The 23,489-nt window shown below is 37.5% G+C and overlaps 1 pseudogene; it reads left to right on the plus strand.

Moving 5' to 3' along the window:
- The first annotated feature begins 481 nt into the window (after positions 1–481).
- LOC145528645 (protein SET-like) lies at positions 482–10,468 on the plus strand (annotated as a pseudogene).
- The last annotated feature ends 13,021 nt before the right edge of the window (positions 10,469–23,489 follow it).

Genomic DNA, 23,489 nt, shown 5'->3' on the forward strand with positions numbered 1-23,489 from the left:
CCTATGCTGCATAAATTAAAGGTAGATACAAACTAAATGCCTAAATATATATTCTCACTAAAGGTATAGAATCTATAAGAAAAACAGCATGGAAGCTCCCCAAGAAACTAAAAGCAGGACTCTCATATGGCCTAGCAATCCCACTTCTGAATATATACCCAAAATAAATAAAATCAGGATTCCAAGATATCTGCATTCCATGTTCATTGCAGTGTTATTCACAACAGTCAAGATATAGCAACAACTCAGATGTCCATCAACAGATAAATGGATAAGGAAAATATAGTGTACACAAACAAGGGAATATTATTTAGCTTTAAAAAGGGAATTGTGTCATACACAACAACATGGATGACCTGGAGAACATTATACTAAGTGAAATAAGCCAATCACAGAAAGACAAATATGACATGATTTCTCTTATGTAAGGCATCTAAAATAGTAAAACTGATAGAAACAGCAAAATGATAGTTGTCAGGCTATGCGGGAAGAGGAAGTCAGGAGTGCCTACTCAGGTATACAAGATGATGAGTTTTAGAGATCTACTGTGCAACATAGTGCCCTTAATAGTTAATAATAGTGTATTGTGCAATTTTTTGTTAAGAGGTAGATTTCATGTTAAGTGCTCTTACTAATTTTTTTTAAATAAATAATTGGGAGAATTATGAAAATTAAAATAATTAAAATGGAATCTCACTAGATTATGAATGAAGATCACACACAAAAAATGGTGACCTTACAGATAGATCAAAAATATATATATATCCAGTTGAATAAAGAAAACAAAATGATTTTAAAAACTATGAGTAGAGCCTCAGGTACATATAAGACAATTTTTGCAATGTTTAAAGTTTGTCATTAGAATTCTAGGAAGAGAAGAGAAAGAGACATGGACGAAAGATGTATGTGTAGAGATAATGATAGAAACTTCAAAATGTGGTAAAATACATCAATTTAAGATTTCAATTCAAGAAATAAAGTTCAATAAGATAAATTCAGAGAAAATCATGCCTAGGTACATCACAATAACATTTCTGAAAACCAAAATGAATAAAAATATTTGAAAGCACCTAGAAAAAAATAGACAGCATATCAGTGACTTGGAAATAAATGAATGAGATAATTAAATTGCTGAAGCTTCTGTGCCCATATATATCTATTATCTATTTCCATATTTATTTTATCTTCATTTACACATATAGCTATATCAACTATATTTATATTCATGTCTGTTTTCATCTTTCTATTTACAAATGTCTTGTCATCTATGTCTGCATCACTCCTTTAAGAATTAAAGGGATAAATTCATTGTTAATAAAATTAAATTAAATAATTTGTTGTTGGATGATCTTCTCTAAAAGAATACTGAAGGTATTCTTCAAGCTGGAGGGAAATGATAGCAGAAAGTACCTAGGTTCTTCAGGAACAAAAGAAGAGTAACAAAATTGTTAAATAGATGGGTTTATATAAAAGAGCAGTTTTCCTCTTAAGTTCTACAGAATAAATAAGTTGCCTATTTAAGAGGAAAATGATCTGTAGGTCTCAAAAAATCTACCAAAAATCTGCTCAAATGAATAAGTGAGTTTAATAACATTGTAGAATTCATGGTCAAGTGCAAACGCTTGGGATTTGAGTCAAATGATATTTTCTAAAGACATCTTCTCTCTCTCTCTCTCTCTCTCTTTTTTTTAATAGTTCCTGATGTACTACTGAGCCTTAGGAGAGATTTAATATTTAACCATGAAATACTACATTACCATGCAAATTGAGTTGCTCATAATGAACCGAGTGTTATCTCAACCTTCAATACATGGCACAGGAAGTGCACAGAAATTATCATCATGTGGAAATGATATACAAGTTCAGTGCTAAACACAGGTATAAATTGTAGGAGCAAATGATTTAACCCCCCATCCATGATTTATAGTTTCCCTACATTGCCCACTCTCTCAACCCTCAGCTACAATCTCAAAGAGATGTCCCTGTAACCAGTTGATGAAAGACAGAGGGATGGGGAGAAAGAAACTAAAGAAAAATGAAACCTAAACATAAAATAGTTGTGCACAATACACTGGTACTTCCTGAAAGTGGCCCCACAAAACCACAGCACCTCTCAGGAGAGCACCTGAAAAACAGTGGTTAGGAACTTCAAAGAAATGACATTTAAAAACAATGATAACAAGATCTGAGGAAAAATTATGAAGCTACAGCTCTCAGAATTAGAACAAGGTGTCAAAATACTTGTTTTCAATGAGAATGCTCACCAAATGACAACCAGTATAGAGAAAGTTGGACTTTCCAGATGGCCCAGTGGGCCTACAATGCAGGAGATCCAGGAGATGCAGGTTCAACCCCCGGGTTGGAAGATCCCCTGGAGGAGGGCACGGCAAGCCACTCCATTGTTCTTTCCTGGGGAACCCTATGGACAGAGGATCCTGGCAGACTATAGTCCGAGGGTCACAAGGAGTCACACAAGATTGAAGCAACTGAGCACAGCACAGCACATAGAGAAAGTTATCAACAATTTGTTGGACAAAATTACCTATTCTTTGGATGTCAGCTAGATTATCTGACCAGATACTACAGAGGGATGGACTACCTAGCTTGAGGTTTACTCACTAAGGCTGAACTACTACCAAATTGCTGAGTGAAGAAATTACACTCTCTCCTGGAGGATACGGCAGCCACAAGAGAAGATGTATACAATGGACTGAATCTTACATGGCAGGAGTAATGATTTCTCTCTCCCAGGAGACATTTAATTGGATATAAATTTCTCTTCAAATCTTCAGTGCTTCTTTCAGTAACTCCACCATCAGTAGACTTATACAGTGATGTCTTTAACAATAGAGGACATACACAACATATCCTCTGTTCAGGAAATTCACTAAAAGTGAGTGAAATTTAACAATGTGCTTGTGTCCATCAAATTTATTCTTGTTGTTATGAAATTTGTTATCGTACAGCTGACCTAATACAAAACTAAAATGGCTATTAAAAACTCAATTATGGTTCAGGCTTTCCAGCAACATCTGTTGAGTGTACAAGCTGGGATATGTTCCAAATTAGTGACCAGCATGTGGTATTGTTTCTCCCATAATCAGAATACCTAAGTCTAGGAGTTAAGGTATGGAAATGGGAGTGATCTTACTCATTATTATTTACATAATTCCATGTAAAATGCTTGATTCCCATCACTGCAAATTTATGCTTTTCTGATTCCTAAAGAAGGAATATTCCCTATCTTGTAGATAAGTTCATTTCTACCCAGTTTTATGCACACATAAAATAGATAACTAATAAGGACCTACTGTATAGCACAGGGTACTCTCAATGCTCTGTAATGGCCTATATGGGAAAAGAATCTAAAAATTAGTGGATATATGGGCTTCTCAGGTGGTGCTAGTGGTAAAAAACTTGCCTGCCAATGCAGGAGAGACAGAGAAGCCTGGCGGGCTATAGTCCGTAGGGTCACAAAGAGTCAGACACAACTGAAGTGACTTAACATGCACACATGTATCTACATGTGTAACAGATTCATTTTGCTGTAGTGTGGAAGCTAACACAACATTGTAAATCAACTATATTCCAATCCTTTTAATAATTTTGATCCAGTGTTATAGGACTTACCTGACATTATGACATTGTTGATTACATTAATTAGCATTTCTTAGTGATGGGCTCCCTAAGTAACATGGTCACATTATTTCCAAATGATTATTTAGCACCACCCACATATACACTCTTTTTTAGATTCTTTTCCCATATAGGCCACTGCAGAGTATTGAGTGGAGTTCCCTGTGCTATACAGTAGGTCTTTATTAGTTACCTATTTTATGTGTGTATAAAACAGGGTACAAATGAACTTATCTACAAAACAAGAAATATAACTTCTTTAGGAATCAGAAAGTATAAATTTGCAGTGATGGGAATCAAGCATTTTACAGTGAATTATGTAAGTAATAATGACCAAGGTCACTCCCATTTCCATACCTTGACTCCTAGATTAGGTATTTTGGTTATGGGAGAAACAATTCCACATACTTGTCACTAATTTAGAACATATTACAATTTGAACACTCAACAGATGTTGTTGGAAAGCCTGAACCATAATTGAGTTTCTAATAGCCATTTTAGTTTTCTATTAGATCAGCTGTAAGATAACAGATTTTATAACAAGATGGCTCAGATGGTAAAGAAACCACCTGCAATGTGGGAGAGCTGGGTTTGATCCCTGGGTTGAGAAGATCCCTTGGAGGAGGGCATGACAACCCACTCTAGTATTCTTGCCTGGAGAATCCCCATTGCCATATTCCATGGGGTTGCAAAGAGTCAGACATGGCTGAGTGACTAAGCACAGCAGAAATAAAATCTAAATTATTATTATTAATTCAGTTATTAGTTTAGATCATTGTTATTGCTGTTCAGTCTCTAAGTCATGTCTGACTCTTTGTAACCCCATGAATTGAAGCACACCAGGCTCCCCTGTCCTTCACTATCTCCCTGAGTTTACTCAATTCATATCCATTGAGTTGGTGATGCTATCTAACCATCTCATTCTCTGCCACCCCATTCTCCTTCTGCCTTTAATCTTTCACAGCATCAGGGTCTTTTCCAATGTGTCGACTCTTCACATCAGATGGCCAAAGTATTGGAGCTTTCACAACAGCATTAGTCCTTCTGATGAATATTCAGGGTTGATCTCCCTTAAGAGTGACTGGTTTGATTTCCTTGCTGTCCAAGACTCTTAAAAGTCTTCTCCAGGACCAGAGTTTGAAAGCATTAATTCTTCAGCATTCAGCCTTCTTTATGATCCAACTCTCACATCTGTACAAACAATTGTCCCACACATTCTTCGGCTTGCTTTTCTATGGGATTGGGATGAAGACTGACCTTTTCCAGTCCTGAAGCCACTGCTGAGTTTTCCAAATTTGCTGCCATATTGAGTGCAGCACTTTCACAGCATCATCTTTCAGGATTTGAAATAGCTAAACTGGAATTCCATCACCTCCACTAGCTTTGCTCGTAATGATGCTTTCTAAAGCCCACTTGACTTCACATTCCACGATGTCTGGCTCTAGGTGAGTGATTACACCATCGTGATTATCTGGGTCGTGAAGATCTTTTTTGTACAGTTCTTCTGTGTATTCTTGCCACCTCTTCTTAATATCTTCTGCTTCTGTTAGGTCCATACCATTTCTGTCCTTTATCAAGCCCATCTTTGCATGAAATGTTCCCTTGGTGTCTCTAATTTTCTTGAAGAGATCTCTAGTCTTTCCCATTCTGTTGTTTTCTTCTATTTCTTTGCATTGATTGCTGAGGAAGGCTTTCTTATCTTTCCTTGTTTTTCTTTGGAACTCTGCGTTCAAATGGGAATATCTTTCCTTTTCTTCTTTGCTTTTTGCTTCTTGTCTTTTCACAGCTATTTGTAAGGCCACCTCAGACAGCCATTTTACTTTTTTGCATTTTTTTCCATGGGGATGGTCTTGATCCCTGTCTCCTGTACAATGTCACGAACCTCCATCCATAGTTCATCAGGGATTCTGTCAGATCTAGTCCCTTAAATCTATTTGTCACTTCCACTGTATAATCATAAGGGATTTGATTTAAGTCATACCTGAAAGGTCTAGTGGTTTTCCCTACTTTCTTCAATTTAAGTCTGAATTTGGCAATAAGGAGTCCATGATCTGAGCCACAGTCAGCTCCTGGTCTTGTTTTTCCTGACTGTATAGAGCTTCTCCATCTTTGGCTGCAAATAATACAATCAATCTGGTTTCGGTGTTGGCCATCTGGTGATGTCCATGTGTAGACTCTTCTCTTGTGTTGTTGGAAGAGGGTGTTTGCTATGACCAGTGCGTTTTCTTGGCAAAACTCTATTAGCCTTTGCCCTGCTTCATTCTGTACTCCAAGGCCAAATTTCACTGTTACTTCCGGTGTTTCTTGACTTCCTACTTTTTCATCCAGTCCCCTATAATGAAAAGGACATCTTTTTCTGGGTGTTAGTTCTAAAATGTCTTGTAGGTCTTCATAGAACTGTTCAACTTCAGCTTCTTTAGTGTTACTGGTTGGGGCATAGTGTTGGATTGCGGTGATATTGAATGGTTTGCCTTGGAAACGAACAGAGATTATTCTATCGTTTTTGAGATTGCATCCAAGTACTGCATTTTGGACTCTTTTGTTGACCACGATGGCTACTTCATTTCTTCTAAGGGATTCTTGCCCACAGTAGTAGATATAATGGTCATCTGAGTTAAATTCACCCATTCCAGTCCATTTAAGTTCACTGATTCCTAGAATGTCAACATTCACTCTTGCCACCTTCTGTTTGACCACTTCCAGTTTGCCTTGATTCATGGACATAGCATTCCAGGTCCTATACAATATTGCTCTTTACAGCAGTGGACTTTGCTTCTATCACCAGTCACATCCACAGCTGGGTATTGTTTTTGCTTTGGCTCCATCCCTTCATTCTTTCTGGAGTTATGTCTCCACTGATCTCCAGTAGCATAGTGGGCACCTGCCGACCTGGGGAGTTCCTCTTTCAGTATCCTATCATTTTGCCTTTTCATACTGTTCATGGGGTTCTCAAGGCAAGAATACTGAAGTGGTTTGCCATTCCCTTCTCCAGGGGACCACATTCTGTCAGACCTCTCCACCATGACCCGTCCGTCTTGTGTGGCCCCACATGGCATGGCTTAGTTTCACTGAGTTAGACAATGCTGTGGTCCATGTGATCAGATTGGCTAGTTTTCTGTGATTATGGTTTCAGTATTTCTGCCCTCTGATGCCCTTTAGCAACACCTAAAGTCTTACTTGGGTTTCTCTTACCTTGGACGAGGGTATCTCCTCACGGTTGCCTCTCCTGACCTTGAACATGAAGTAGCTCCTCTTGGCCCTCCTGCGCCCGTGCAACTGCTCCTCCTTGGATGTTGGGTAGCTCCTCTCGGCCACTGCCCCTGACCTTGAAGGTGGGATAGCTCCTCTTGGCCCCTCCTGTGCTGTCGCATACTGGTGCTCTCGTTGGCCGCCTCTGACCTTGGGCGTGGGGTAGTTCCTCTCGGCCGCGCTTCCGCGCTGTCCGTCACAGCCACCACGCTTCTACGCGGTCCATCGCAGCTGCTGTGCTTCTGTGCAGTCCGTCGGTAGTTTATGGGTTTTTTGTTTGTTTTGTTTCTTTGTTTTTCTATTATTTTCCCTCACCAATATTGATTCAAAATTCTGTTCTAAAAGATTCCTGAGCATGCCAGTTACTATGGAGCTGACTGATTCTAAGATGATGAACACTTGCAGATCCTACCAGCTCAGTCAGTACATTTGAATGTATGCTAAGTGACTGCTGTAATTTTTTTTTTTTTTAAGTTAAAAAAACATCTGATCCAAAAGATCAAAAAGATCATTCTGATTCTGGTAATTAGAGTATCTTATCTATTTTCTCGAGACTTTTCTTTCCAAAATGCTGTTTCAAAATATACGAATGTTTGTGGTTGAGTCAAAGCAAATTATCTGTTTAGATAAGGTGGAATGAGATATTTGTTTTTGTATGTGTCTTCTTTGAATGGGGAACTCATGATTGATGTTGATAAATCAAAGCACCTAACTAAGAACCTTTCCTCAATTTTGTTAATAGTAATTTTGAAGCTAAAAAGAAAAATAAATCGGTGACTAAGGCAAATAATAAAACTTTTTGTCTCTCACTTTGTATGTTGTAAAATCAGGGTGAAAATGGCACCTGGTGTGTGAATTGAATGACAAAAATATTTAAAGATAGATTACACAATGCTAGTAAACATGTAATGCTTTTTAGCTTACTGGGAAAAGCAGGATTACAGGGACTCTATGTCTCATGTGTTTTGTGGGAAAGTTAACATTTGGATGCTTTAATGATGTTACTAAGATATCTAGGAAAAAAAAAATCTTGAGTTTGTATTGACTTTACTTATTTCAGAGAGTTAAAAATGTCTCCAAATTCAGTTCTTTATCATTGAATTATGGAAACAAACACTCATTATGGGTCTCCTAATCCATTCTTCGCTCATTCTATCCCAGCCAGGGCCAAAGTTCCTGGAATGCTACATTTGTCAATGATCTTCTCCTAACATAATTGGTTTCTATCTCAGTTTGAATTAAACATTTGTGTTGCTGACAGAAATTCAAAGAACCAAATCGTTTCTTCTCTGAGAAAGAGCAGAAGATGTGAAATAAACCTCAAAATAAGCAACATGCAGCTTTCTTGATAATGTACAGCTACTTGTCTGTAGAATAATAATAGTTAAGAAAAATATTTTAAAGATCCACTTATTTCTTAGAATTTTCTAAGACAAAATGACATGTACTTTATTTAGAAATAAATATTCACACTGAATTAACTAAAATTGCATTTCAGCAAATACTAATACCAACACTAATTCCATACAAATATATGGAAATCAAAAATACATTTTGATAACCATAGTATAGACTACAATTAGGATTGCATTAGCTGCTGAGCTCTATGTTATGCATGTTTGCTCATATCAAAAGCTCACCCAGCCTTGTCCAGTTTTAAAAATACATGGCTAATAATTTTTCGACTACCTTTTTAGGACTACGATGAGGTCAAATAAGGCTATACATGTAAAGAAGGAAATATGTTAGAACTCAGACAATATTGGTATTAAAATACATCAAGAATTTTTGACTTTCAAGATATATTAAATATGCCAAAATAGTACATTTCAAATATCAGTCATTGTTAACTTTCTCTTATCCTCTGTTCCTCATATCCAATCAGTTATCTATTCTGTTAGTTATTCTGTCATAAATTTGTCTTTTTGTTGTTTTTGTTATCCCCACATTAATTCAGATTTTCCTAAAAAGCCTGTAGTTATTTTATAGTTACTTTTCTTCACTCTAATCTATCACTCCATTTTAATCTGTTTCATTGGTTCTTATCAGATTTGTTTTCCTAAAGTAATAAATTCATTATCAGAATTCTCTGACAAAGGCCTTTGAGTAGTTTCACTGTTTTAGTTCTTTATTTCTCTTAATGTGTTCAGGCTTTATCACCTGTGTTTCCTTTGTGGATCAATCAGACATGCCTTTGGTGGACTTTGGAGCTGGACAGACCTAAATTGACAGCTTGAGTTTGTCCTCTAACTGTGAGATGTGTTTGAGTTCTTCAGGCTTTCTAAATATTATATGCCTGTCTATGAACTGGGCTTCCCTGATAGCTCAGTTGGTAAAGAATCCACCTGCAATGCAGGAGACCCCAGTTTGACTTCTGGGTCGTGAAGATCCACTGGAAAAGGGATAGGCTACCACTCTCCAGTATTCTTGGGCTACCCTTGTGGCACAGCTGATAAAGAATCCGCCTGCCGTGTGTGAGACCTGGGTTTGATCACTGGGTTGGGAACATCCTCTGGATAAGAGGAAGGCTACCCACTTCAGTATTCTTGCCTGGAGAATTCCATGGACAGAGAAGCCTGGTGGGCTATAATCCATGGAGTCACAAAGAGTTGGACACAGTGAGTGACTAACAGTCTCACTTTCACTAATTACCATGGAGAGAAAAATGTGTACCTGCCTCAAAGAACTGTTATGAGAATTGAAATGAAGAAATAATGAGGTCTCAGAGCTCCTTGTGTATGGGTTTTCCCTCGGTTTGATTTTTGGCTTTTCCCACAGCACGTCTCCCAAACACCAGTCTTCATTTCCACATTAAGTAAAGAAACCAAATAAATTGAGACTGACTCCTTCCTCTCGATCAGAGTAAATGTCTGCTTCTCCAAACTTGCTGAAGGAAGAAAAGAAAAGCAAGAAACAACTGAACATATTGATGAAGCAAATAACAGATTTAATGAACCAGCCAGTGAAGAGAGTCTGAGAGAACAGAAATATAACAAACTCCACCAACCATTTTTTTTTTCAGAGGCGGTCAGAATTGCTCACCAAAACCCAAAATTTTGGGGTGACACTATTTGCCAACCATCTACAAGTTCTGCACTGCTTGTGGAGGAGGAAGAAGAGTGCTGCACTACTTGATAGGAATTGAATTGACAGAATTTAAAGATGTAAATCAGGTTACAGGATAGATTTTTATTTTAATGAAAACTCTTACTTCAAAAGTAAAATTCTCTCCAAAGAATTTCATCTGAATTAGAGTGGTGATTCATCTTTAAAGTCTGTTGAAATCAAATGGAAATCAGAAAGGAACTGACTAAACACACAAGAAGAAATACAGAAGAAAGCCAGCAGGAAGAGATAGCATGAGGATGCAGGTGCAGATGAGTTAGGAGAGGCCATCAAAGACGACATTTGGCCAAATCCATTACAGTACTACTTAATTCCTGACAGAGATGATGAAGGGAAAGGAGAAGAAAAAGATGAGGAGGAGGAAGGATTGGAAGATATTCATGAATAACGGGATGAAGATGAAGATGAAGATGATGGGAAAGAGGAAGGAGATGAAGATGAAGGAGAGGATGACTAATGGAAGACTAACAGATTTTGGCTTTCTTTTCTTTTTTTTTTTTTTAATTTTCCTAGTCCCTGAGAGAAAGTTGCAGTATTTTTTTTCCCCTTTTTATGCAAAGTCATCTTGATTTTGAGGTCTCTTTTCTTCTTTATACCGTGTTTCTCTACTTATTACTTTGAGCAGAATTTAGTGGGAAAAGAATTTCCACCCTTTTCTGTTCCAATCAGTTTTTATCCTTCCTGTCTCTACAAAAACTCTATGGAATCAACACTACCATGTTCTATGGGAAAAAGCAAAATCTTCTGCTCCCTTAGCTCTCCTGAAAGCTGGAGGGTACTAAGCTCCTGTGTAATAGGGCATGAAATGTTTAGCTTTTGTTCTTCCTTTCTCTATATGTTGGGCTCAGACATTATACTGTGTCTCTGTGTGAATAGACAGTTAGCATTTACCAACTTGTATCTGTCAACTTTCTCTTGTTTAGAAAAAAAAAAAAACTTTTAAAAATGGGGTTACAGAAGGTCAGCAAAGGGTGGATTTGAGATGTCTGATTAGGCTAACTGGGCATTTTGACAACATGTCTTTTCTTTTGCCATGTTGTTTAGTTGTGATGTTTATGGACATCCTTGCAGTTTAAGGTGACTCTTTTAACATAAAATTCTCTCCTGATTATGACTTGAACCCTGCCACTCAATGGGAAAATCAGTAGAACCTGTAGGATATTGGGCTTCCCTGGTGGCTCAGAGGGTAAACCATCTGCCCACAATGCAGGGGACCCAGGTTTGATCCCTGGGTCGGGAAGATCTCCTGGAAAAGGAAATGGAAACCCACTCCAGTATTCCTGCCTAGGAAATCCCAAGAGAAGAGGAGCCTGGCAGAAATCCCATGGATGGAGAAGCCTGGTAGGCTACAGTCCATGGGGTCACGAAGAGTTGGACACTACTGAACGACTTCACTTTCTTTTCTTTCTTTGTAGGATACTATTTGCAATCGACATTCTCAATTGTAACTTTCTGTTTATTGTTTACTTTTTCTTCTTGTTTCACTGGAAAGGAAAGGTGATGCTCAAAAGTATACAAGTTGCTTCACTACAATAAAACTAAATGTTTACACAAAAAGGATTTATTGCTTTTCTCTCAGAACAGACATACTTAATGTAACTTTCCAAGTTTGACTTGCATAACATTATTGTCAAACTTTGTCACCCTAACTTCACATTTCTGATACACTTTGCAGGATGATCTTATGGCTATGTTATTTGAGTAACAGCATTTGAAAAGGTGTCTCCGCAGCAAGGAATGACTTCCCTGGTGGCTCAGTGATAGAGTCTGTCTGCAATGCGGGAGACCTGGATTCGATCCCTGGGTCAGGGAGATCCCCTAGATAAGGAAATGGCAAGCCACTCCAGTATTCTTGCCTGGGAAATCCCAAGAGAAGAGGAGCCTGGCGGTGCAACAGTCCATGGAGTTACAAAGGTGTTGGACATAACTGAATGATTAAACAACAGTAGCAAGGAACTCATCCTGGGTATTATTTGTCATCAATTTCCGTAATTGTTTACATCATTCAGGATACCAGATTGCTGAAAACTCAGTTCTTAATATATCATACCCTTGACTTGAATCTAAAATTGGTATTTCAAAATATGGGCTTTTATTTACCTGATATGATAATAGTGCCCGCCACCATCATCAGACAGACCTGGTGCTCTGCTGTTGGGTTAATACACAACAGGGCAATGTTGGCATGCCTTCACTGGCACTGTATAATGTGGCCAAGAAGACAAGTTTTCAGAATAAGAAGTCCATATTGGTGGTTAAGAAACTCAGGTTATTAGTACTTCTGTCTCAAAATACCAGTTCTTTAGCATGTGACACTCAAATGAGACATCTCTATGTGAATGTGGATGTGAAGATGGACTCTGTTTTATGTGCTACATGCCATTGAGCATAAATAACATTTTGAGAAGCTACTTAATGTATAAGCTTTTTAATGCTGTTAAAATATAGTAGCTAAAATAAAATGCCACTTAATTTTTTCAGAGATGAATGAATGGACAGCCTGGTCAAATTCAAAGCTTTTTATATTCTATCAATAGGCAAAGTATAATGGAAACCTGTCTAGATGGATAGTATGCAATTTCTGCACAGTTCTGTGTAGTAAATACATCTCTGCATACAGGTCAGGAATCTTGCTCCAATACATAAAGTTTTTTTAAAAAACTAAAAATGCAATGTACATGTGCTAGTTTCAATGCCTCAGTTCAGTTCAGTTGCTCAGTCATGTCTGACTCTTTGCGACCCCATGAATTGCAGCACGCCAGCCCTCCCTTTCCATCACCAACTTCCGGAGTCTACCCAAACCCATGTCCATTGAGTCGGTGATGCCATCCAGCCATCTCATCCTCTGTCGTCCCCTTCTTCTCCTGCCCCCGATCCTTCCCAGCATTAGGGTCTTTTCCAATGAGTCAACTCTTTGCATGAGGTGGCCAAAGTATTGGAGTTTCAGCTTCAACATCAGTCCTTCCAATGAACACCCAGGAATGATCTCCTTTAGGATGGACTGGTTGGATCTCCTTGCAGTCCAAGGGACTCTCAAGAGTCTTCTCCAACACCACAGTTCAAAAGCATCAATTCTGCGGCACTCAGCTTTCTTCACCATCCAACTCTCACATCCATATATGACCACTGGAAGAACCATAGCCTTAACTAGATGGACTTTTGTTGGCAAAGTAATGTCTCTGCTTTTAAATATGCTATCTAGGTTGGCCATAACCTTCCTTCTAAGAAGTAAGCGTCTTTTAATTTCATGGCTGCAATCATCGTCAGCAGTGATTTTGGAGCCCCAAAAAATAAAGTCTGACACTGTTTCCACTGTTTCCCCATCTATTTCCCATGAAGTGATGGGACCAGATGCCATAATCTTAGTTTTCTGAACGTTGAGCTTTAAGCCAACCTTTTCACTCTCCTCTTTCACTTTCATCAAGAGGCTCTTTAGTACTTCTTCACTTTCTGCCATAAGGGTGGTGTCATCTGCATATCTGAGGTTATTGACATTTCTCCCAGCAATCTTGATTCCAGCTTGTGTTTCTTTCAGCCCAGCATTTCTCATGATGTACTCTGCATAGAAGTTAAATAATCAGGGTGACAATATACAGCCTTGATTAACCATTCAAAGTGTACTTTTGCCTAAAATAAAAAAAAAAAAAAAAGTAACTCAATAATGTTTAAGAAGGCAGCCCATGTCAGTGACTGTTCAAATATACCTGATCTGGGACTTTTGCACATTTTGCCTCTGCATTTTTCGGTCGAATCACTTGTCTCTCGCCCTTTCCTCTCAGGAACCACTGCTGATCCTACTGGAAAAATCTAAAGCTAATGGATACTCTCCCATGTAGGAGGTAGAACATTCAGACTTTGAGAACTACAGGTGGACTTTGCACTCTTTGGCTTCATAGTCCCTTCATATAATGGCCTAATCTAGCTGCATCTTGTTTTCATTTCTTCTCAATGTCCTGGGCTCCACTAAATAGATCTTTTTATTCTAACCACTCTCACCACTTTCTCATCGGTTGTGTACTGAATATTGGCATCCTCCCAAAATTCAGAATTCGTATGTTGAAATCCTATTTTTTCATTTTGTAAAATGAATGTAATGAAGTACATTTCTGTGAAGAACACTTCGTTTAATTATTATTTTCCTTGTTCTTACTCTTAAATGGTGAATTACTAGACTTTTGTGTATGAAGTTTGTTATATATTACTAAATTTGTTTTTAGAAAAATGTTTACAAGTTGCACTTAAACTCTAAGATTAACATTTTAAAATTCATTGGTAGTTTGCTATTTGAAATGTTTTTTTCTATAGTTTATCATTTTAATTTTCTGTAATTATAAATAATAAATTCTAATAAACTTTTGAGGGCATATTTTTCTGTACAGACTTTAGACAGGTCTTTACAGATCTTCTCAAAGAAAACTTTTATTAAAAGTTTAATTGCAATTACATTGAACTTTAAAATGAATTTAAAATAATTGACATGTTTATTGTAACATCCATTTATTTAAGTTCTCAATTATCAAAGATTATGCTCTTATCCCTGGAAGTGTCTACATAGATGTGACTAGTGTGTAAATTGCATATTTTTATCCATGAACATGATCCCATTCTACTTCAGAAATTACTCGAGATATCTTTCATAAATGCTTTCAATAAGAATGAAATAAATTATGTTAAAAGTAGGAACTGAAAGAGCTATTTTTTCATTCTAAAGAATCTGTATGATGCTTCACATGTCTTTATGAACATTTTTAAACAAGGCAGCATAAGTAGAATCATTAAAGATTCATATCCTATGTTATTTGGGTGAATTTTAAACCCATCCCTACTACTCAATGTTCATAATTTGTAGCAAAATATTTAAATTCCCTAAGACTTTTTTTTTTTCCCAGTGACTCAGCAGTAAAGAATCCACCTGCAAGGCAGGAGACACTGGAGACTGAGGGTTCGATCCCTGGGTTGGGAAGATCCCCTGGAGGAGGGCATGGCAACACACTCCAGCATTCCTGCCTAGAAAATCCCATGGACAGATAATCCTGGTGGGCTGAAGTCAGTCCATGGGGTCATAAAGAGTTGGACAGGACTGAAGCAATTAAGTATGCAGCACATCAGACTTTTTCTGATTTGTTACATGAGAATAATAAAAGTCATAAGACTGTAATTAAGACATCTTAAATCTTGCAAAGGAAATTAAATGAAATAAATAATGTAAAATATGTTAAGAGAATGAACAATCAATAGAGTTTATTATTATTGTTGGCTTATTTCTCTAAATATTACTCTTTGTCTCCGCATTTTCTACAGGAAGATGAACCCTTTGTCTTTTCCTTTCAGATACCATCACTTAATCCCACTTGGCAATTACAAAGCTGTTTACCCCTTGAAGTGAAGTTAAGCTAACTTCAGATGTGTTTTTACTTCCTGATTCAGTCACAGGACTATGCTTTGGATAAAACAAATACAGTAAAGACATTTGCTGGAGAGGGATTACAATTTTTTTTTTTTCTGAAAATGCATAGAGGAAGCTATAAGGAACATGATTTAAAATATCCAGAAGATTGAAATATATTAGTTTTCAGAGAAGACCTAAGTATTGCTGTGGCTGTGGCCAGAATTTTGTTGTTGTTTTGCTTGCTGCAGCACAGCAATAGTTTTCTTAAAACTGCTTCCTAGATATGATGACAATGGGAAAATCAATATAAGTAATTCTAAAAGAACCATGCAACATGTAGTTCAAGTACTTAGTTCCTGGCTGATATAACTTAATTCAGAGTCCTTTTGTCCTCTTTTCCATGTAGTTTCGAACATTTTTTTGGTTGAAATTATTTCTAGTATTTTATATGTATTTTTTAAGTGCCAGTGAGACTAGAATGCATAAAGGGATGCTCTTGCCCTTGAGAAACTCACAATCTAGTCGAGAAGTTGAAACTGTGATGAGGTCATCCCAACGCAATGCCTTAAAAGCTGTCAGAGTTCCTAACTCTGTATGTGGCTCACAAAGTCGGGAACAGCTTCTGCCCTGCGGTGCAAATGATAAGTTTCCACAGAAGAGGTGACAACTGGGCTAGTTCTTCAAAGATGAGTAAGAGCCTTTTAGGGAGAGAAAAAAGTAGTCCTTTTGGAATACTTCAATCTTCTTGAAAAATACCCATTATATTTTCCTTGGAACATATAAGAATTACAAGAAGTCAGTGATATGACACAGATAATAGTTAGAAAACTTGGCATGTGTTGAAAATAAACAAGCTTAAGGTGTTGTATAGTTTAATTACATGTAATCAAAACAAACCTATTAAAAGATTTCAAGTGGATATAATCTTTAGATCCTCAATATTAGCTAATATTTTTAAAACTTTTTATTGAAAGAAAATATCCTTATAGAAATATGCATATATCATTCTACAATGTGATAAATTTTCAGTAACAGTACACCTGAGTAACCAGCACTCAGATCAAGAAACAGAAAATTGTCAACATTTCTGAAACACATCAGGAATGCTTCTCATTATATCTTGAAGTCACTATGCAATTTCTCAAAGGTATTATTATCCAGGATTCTAACAGGATGGTCATATTTATTTATTCACTTGATATAAAGGAAATCAGACAAGAATATATACACGTATATATATTCTTTGTGGTTTCTTTAGCTCAGTACTTGGTTAGAAATTGATACATATTATTAAGTATAGCAAATGAATGATTTATTCTCATTGTTGTATAGTATTTCAATCTATAATTTATTCATCATTTCTGTTTTCAATGGGGACTTATGTATTTTTAAGCTTGGGGCTGTTATGAATACTGCTCCTATAAACATTTAGTACTTTCTTTTTTAGTTGAAATATGAATACGTTTCTGTTGAAAATATATTTAGATGTGACTTGCCACATCATGGGGTATGCATATGGTTACAATAATTGACCTTGTGCTTCAGGTTTAAGCTTGATTTGTGGAAATTATATAGTTGGAGCTTGGGCAAAAGGTGGCCAAGAGATCTTTACTGGTGGATACTTAACTCTCCAACTCTCATTTTCTAGCTAAATGAAGTAACTCCCAAGGGACTTCTTAACCTACACAAAACCAGTCTTCTTACTGGTCTGTTTTACAAAATGCAACCTATAATATCCAATGGACTCCAAATGGAATAAACTAAATCTCTTCCTGCCCAGTCTACCACTACACCAAAAGCATGCTACTTATAAACATAATAAATATAAAACCAAATATTGAATTATAAAAGACATTGCGATAAATGACTTGGACACAAAAGAGCAAGTAATATGTCTTAAAAAAAAATGAATAAGGTGAAAACAGGTGCAGAAAGATTGGAAGTAATGAGTAATACCCAGAAGTGGGAGGACCCACTAACCAGTTTCTTAATACATTTACATAAACTTTGCCAGGAATTGTGTAAAATACTGATGGGAACCATGTCATGGAAGCTGAGAGTGACAATCTAAGGGAGACAATTTCATCATAGTCTATGGGAGAAAAAATCTTGGGTTTAGAGTAAGAAAAATGTTGTGACCTTTAAAAATTTTCCAAGAGTAAATTTGAAATTTAGTTTCAAAATGTAATCCTCATTCTTGGTGGGTAGATTACATCAAAAACATGAAACTAAAGGAGGAGACACTGAGGTAAATGTCATGCTTAACATAAGAAAATAATATCAGTTCAGTTCAATAACTCAGTCATGTCTGACTCTTTGCAACCCCACAGACTGCAGCATGCCAGCCTTCACTGTTCATCACCAGCCGCAGGAAGTTGCCCATGCTCATATCCATTGAGTCAGTGATGCCATCCCACCATCTCATCCTCTGTTGTCTCCTTCTCCTCCTGCCTTCAATCTTTCCCAGCATCAGGGTCTATTCTAATGAGTCAGTTCTTTACATAAGGTGGCCAAAGTAGTGGAGGTTCGGGTTCAGCATCAGTCCTTCCAATGAATATTCAGGACAGATTTCCTTTAGGATGAACTGGTTGGATCTCCTTGCAGTCCAAAGGACTCCCAAGAGTCTTCTCCAATACCACAGTTCAAAAGCATCAGTTCTTCAGCGTTCAGCTTTCTTTATGGTCCAGCCTTAACATTCATACATGACTATTGGAAAACCATAATTTTACTAGACGGACCTTTGTTGGCAAAGTAATGTCTCTGCTTTTTAATATGCTATCTAGGATGGGCATAGCTTTTCTTCCAAGGACCAAGCTCCTTTAAATTCCATGGCGACAGTCACCATGTGCAGTGATTTTGGAGTCCCCCAAAAATAAAGTCTCTCACTGTTTTCATTGTTTGCCATATATTTGCCATGAAGTGATGGGAACGAATGCCATGATCTTAGTTTTTTGAATGTTGAGCTTTAAGCCAGCTTTATCCCTCTCCTATTTCACTTTCATTAAGAGGCTCTTCAGTTCCTCTTCACTTTCTGCCATAAGGGTGGTGTCATCTGCATTATCTGAGGTTATTGATATTTCTCCCAGGAATCTTGATTCCAGCTTATGCTTCATCCAGCCCAGCAATTTGCATGAATTCTGTGTGTATTCTTGCCACCTCTTCTTAACATCTTAATATCTTCTGCTTCTGTTAGGTTCATACCATTTATGTCCTTTATTGTGCCCATTTTTGTATGAAATATTCCCTTGGTATCTCTAATTTTCTTGAAGAGATCTCTAGTCTTTCCCATTCTATTGTTTTCCTCTATTTCTTTGCACTGATCACTTAAGGAGGCTTTCTTATCTCTCCTTGCTGTTCTTTGGAACTCTGCATTCAGATGGGTAGATATTCCCTTTTCTCCTTTTCCTTTTGCTTATCTTCTTTTCTCAGCTATTTGTAAGGCCTCCTCAGACAACCATTATGCTGTTATTGCATTTCTTTTTCTTGGAGATGGTCTTGATCATTGCCTCCTATATAATGCCACGAACCTCTGCCCATAGTTCTTCAGGCCACTTATATATATAAGACATAATATTAAATGGAATAAATTAATGAATTCTCTGTGGTCTTCTTTTAAATATATGAAGTCAGCATTTCGAGGCCACCTATTTTCAAGGCAAATTGTTTAGAGGTTGTACAGGAATGTGAAGATGATATGGAAGCTGTATGAATTGCATGCCACAGTAATAAGGTAAGAAAATGAATTTTTATAAACATCAATTATTATATTAATAAGGAAATTAATCAAATATTGAAAACATAATTGGAAAACTGATGAGTGAGTATGACTGACTATATTACATGGGGAAAAAGGCACAGAATAGATTTTTATATATTTAGTACTGGAATCTTATCCTGAATGACTGCTATCAAGAAGATAAGATAGAAAAATGACAGTTACCAAGCACCAAATGTTGATTTCTTGGATAATTTCAGGGTTTTTAACCCGTGGTCTAGCATGTACTGACACATGTCACAACTACACCAGAACATAAAAAAACAATGATGAATCATTGTCTAGAGAGTCTGCCCCAATATTTGATATATACCTGATTATGCTGCAATAAATATAAGTCCACTGAGGCTAACTAACCAATAAGTAAATAATGGTTATAAGGCCATGAGAACATCTCAAAGAACCCAAGGAGAAGGAAAAATACTTAGTAATTATTTGTGTTTAATAATATACTAGAATCAGGGCTTGGAAAATTTGCAGTGTTATCTCTGAATCTGTCAACATTGTCTACATTTACAACAAATTATTTTCTCACTCTTTGCAGAACAGCTTTCTTTTTCTGTCTAGTCCTTGTAGTGAAATGTATTTCTGTGGAATGCTCTTATTATCCACATTACAGGATCATTCAGCCCAAGAGACATGAAGTACATGTTTTGCAGTACTGACTTGAATTCTCAGGAAGGGGATCTGTATGAATAAATGTGGTGTAGCTGCCCAGTTCTGGACCAAGCTATTGCAGCCAGGGGTGAAGCAACAGATGGGCCCAGCATGGTGCCAGCCCAAAGGATGAACATTTTCAGAGAGATGGCTGTTCTGAAATACCTACAGTGACCTATATTTCTCATTGTGGATATGATGAATATATAAAAAGACGGTCATATTTGGCTTTGGGTGTTTTTGTTTGTTTGTTTGTTTGGTTGGTTTTTGCTTTTTTTAGTGACTCGTGTATTTCTCCTGGTCAGACATTTTTAGTACCTGAGCTATTGATATATATTTTTAAATTTTATGAGTTAAAATTATTTAGGCTCAGAGGAGACCACTATTAATGTTCTTTTATTCTCAAACTACACTATTTGACAGAGAAGAGTTAGAAGAATATAGTTTAAACCCTACCTCTTCCACTTACCAGTTTTTATCGTTGAGCTTTGCCTTTTCCCTCATAAGGCACACTTCCTCGTCTATAAAATGGAAATAATAGTTAATAAATATCTATTATTTCTGGTTATTAAACTTTTATTTTGTACTGAAGTATAGCCAATTAATAACACTGTGGTAGTTTCTTGTGGACAACAAAGGGACTCAGCCACACATAAATATGTATTCATTCTCCCCTAAACTCCCCTTCTATCCAGACTGCCACATAACATTGAGCAGAGCTCCATGCACTATAGAGTAGGTTGGTTATCCATTTTAAATATTTCAGTGTGTGCCAGTCCCTCCCAAACTCCCCAACTAGCTTTATCCCTATCAAACATTGGTGCGTTCTGTAAGTTGTTGTGGTTCACTCACTCAGTTGTGCCCGATTCTTAATGAACTCATGGACTGCAGCACTCCAGGCTTCCCTGTCCTTCACCATCTCCTGATGTTTACTCAAACTCATGTCCATGAGTCGGTGATGCCATCCAAGCATCTCATCCTCTGTCGTCCCCTCTACTCCTGCCTTCAATCTTTCCCAGCATCAGGGTCTTTTCCAATGAGTCAACTTTTCACATCAGGTGGCCAAAGTACTGGAAATTTAGCTTCAACATCAGTCCTTCCAATGAATATTCAGGACTGATTTCCTTTAGGATTGACTAGTCAGATCTTCTTGCAGTCCAAGGGATTCGAAAGTCTTCTCCAACACCACAGTTCAAAAGTACCAATTCTTCACTGCTCAGCTATCTTTTTAGTCCAACTCTCACATCCATATATGACTACTGGAAAAATCATAGCTTTGACTAGACGGACCTTTGTCAGCAAAGTAATGTTTCTGCTTTTTAATATACAGTCTAGGTTGGTCATGGCTTTCTTAAAAGGGACAGGTGTCTTTTAATTTCATGGCTGACGTCATCATCTGCAGTAATTTTGGAGTCCAACAATATAAAGTCTGTCACTGATTCCATTTGTGAGTCTGTTTCTGTTTTGTAAATAAGTTTATATCTTTCATGTCTTTTTAGGCTCCACACATAAGGAATGTCATACATTGTTTCTGCTTCTCTGATTTACTTCACTCAATATGACAATCTCTAGATCCACTCATTTTACTGCAAAAAAATATACAAATATATGTCCCTATAAAGACATATCAGTTCAGTTCAGTACAGTTCAGTCGCTGAGTTGAGTCTGACTCTTTGCAACCCCATGGACTTCAGCACACCAGGCCTCCCTGTCCATCGGAACTCCCAGAGTTTACTCAAACTCATGTCCATTGACTAGGTGATGCCATCCAACCATCTCATCCTCTGTCATCCCTTTCTCCTCCAGCCTTCAATCTTTCCTAGCATCAGAGTCTTTTCAAATAAATGAGTCAGTTCTTTGAGTCAGGTGGCCAAAGTATTGAAGTTTCAGCTTCTGCATCAGACCTTCCAATGAATATTCAGGATTTATTTCCTTTAGGATGGACTGATTGGATCTCCTTGCAGTCCAAGGGACTCTCAAGAGTCTTTTCCAGCACCACAGTTCAAAAGCATCAATTCTTTGGCCCTCAGCTTTCTTTATAGTCCAACTCTCACATCCATACATGACTACTGGAAAAAAAGAAGCGTTGACTAGATGGACCTTTGTTGGCAAAGTAATGTCTCTGTTTTTTAATACGCTATCTAGGTTGGTCTTAATTTTTCTTCCAAGGAGTAAGTGCCTTTTAATTTCATGGCTGCAGTCAACATTTGCAGTGACTTTGGAGCCCTCCCAAATAAAGTCTCTCACTGTTTCCACTGTTTCCCCATCTATTTGCCATGAAGTGATGGGGCCAGATGCCATGATCTTAGTTTTCTGAATGTTGAGTGTTAAGCCAGCTTTATACCTCTCCTCTCTCACTTTCATCAAGAGGCTCTTTAGTTCTTCTTCTCTTTCTGCCGTAAGGGTGGTGTCATCAGCATATCTGATGTTATTGATATTTCTCCCAAAAATCTTGATTCCAGCTTGTGATTCGTCCAGCCCAACGTTTCTCATGATGTTCTCTTCATGTAAGTTAAATAAGCAGGGTGACAATATATAGCCTTGATGGACTCCTTTCTCTATTTGGAACCAGTCTGTTGTACCATGTCCAGTTCTAACTGTTGCTTCCTGACCTGCATACAGATTTCTCAAGAGCCAGGTCAGGTGGTCTGGTATTCCCATCTCTTTCAGAATTTTCCACAGTTTATTGTGATCCACACAGTCAAAGGCTTTGGCATAGTCAATAAAGCAGAAGTAGATGTTTTTCTGGAACTCACTTGCTTTCTTGATAATGCAACAGATGTTGCTAATTTGATCGCTGGTTCCTCTGCCTTTTTAAGTCCAGCCTGAACATCTGGAAGTTGACGTTTCACGTACTGTTGAAGCCTGGCTTCGAGAATTTTGGACATTACTTTACTAGAGTGTGAGATGAGTGCAATTGTGTGGTACTTTGAGCATTCTTTGGCATTGCCTTTCTTTGAGATTGGAATGAAAACTGACCTTTTCCAGTCCTGTGGCCACTGCTGAGTTTTTCAAATTTGCTGCCATATTGAGTGCAGCACTTTCACAGCATCATCTTTCAGGATTTGAAATAGCTAAACTGGAATTCCATCACCTCCACTAGCTTTGTTCATAGTGATGCTTTCTAAGGCCCACTTGACTTCACATTCCAGGATGTCGGGCTCTAGGTTAGTGATCACACCATCGTGATTATCTGGGTCGTGAAGATCTTTTTTGTACAGTTCTTCTGTGTATTCTTGCCACCTCTTCTTAATATCTTCTGCTTCTGTTAGGTCCATACAATTTCTGTCCTTTATTGAGCCCATCTTTGCATGAAATGTTCCCTTTGTATCTCTAATTTTCTTGAAGAGATCTCTAGTCTTTCCCATTCTATTGTTTTCCTCTATTTCTTTGCACTGGTCATGGAGGAATGTTTTCTTATCTCTTCTTGGTATTCTTTGGAACTCTGCATTCAAATGAGTATATCTTCCCTTTTCTCCTTTGCTTTTCACTTCTCTTCTTTTCACAGCTATTTGTAAGCCCTCCTCAGACAGCCATTTTGCTCTTTTGCGTTTCTTTTTCTTGGGGATGGTCTTGATTCCTCTCTCCTGTACAATGTTATGAACCTCTGTCCATAGTTTACCAGGCACCTTATCAAATCTAGTCCCTTACATCTAT

Source organism: Giraffa tippelskirchi, chromosome 12 (genome assembly GCF_054371585.1).
Source record: "Giraffa tippelskirchi isolate mGirTip1 chromosome 12, T2T-mGirTip1v1.2.pri, whole genome shotgun sequence".
Classification (NCBI taxonomy): domain Eukaryota; kingdom Metazoa; phylum Chordata; class Mammalia; order Artiodactyla; family Giraffidae; genus Giraffa; species Giraffa tippelskirchi.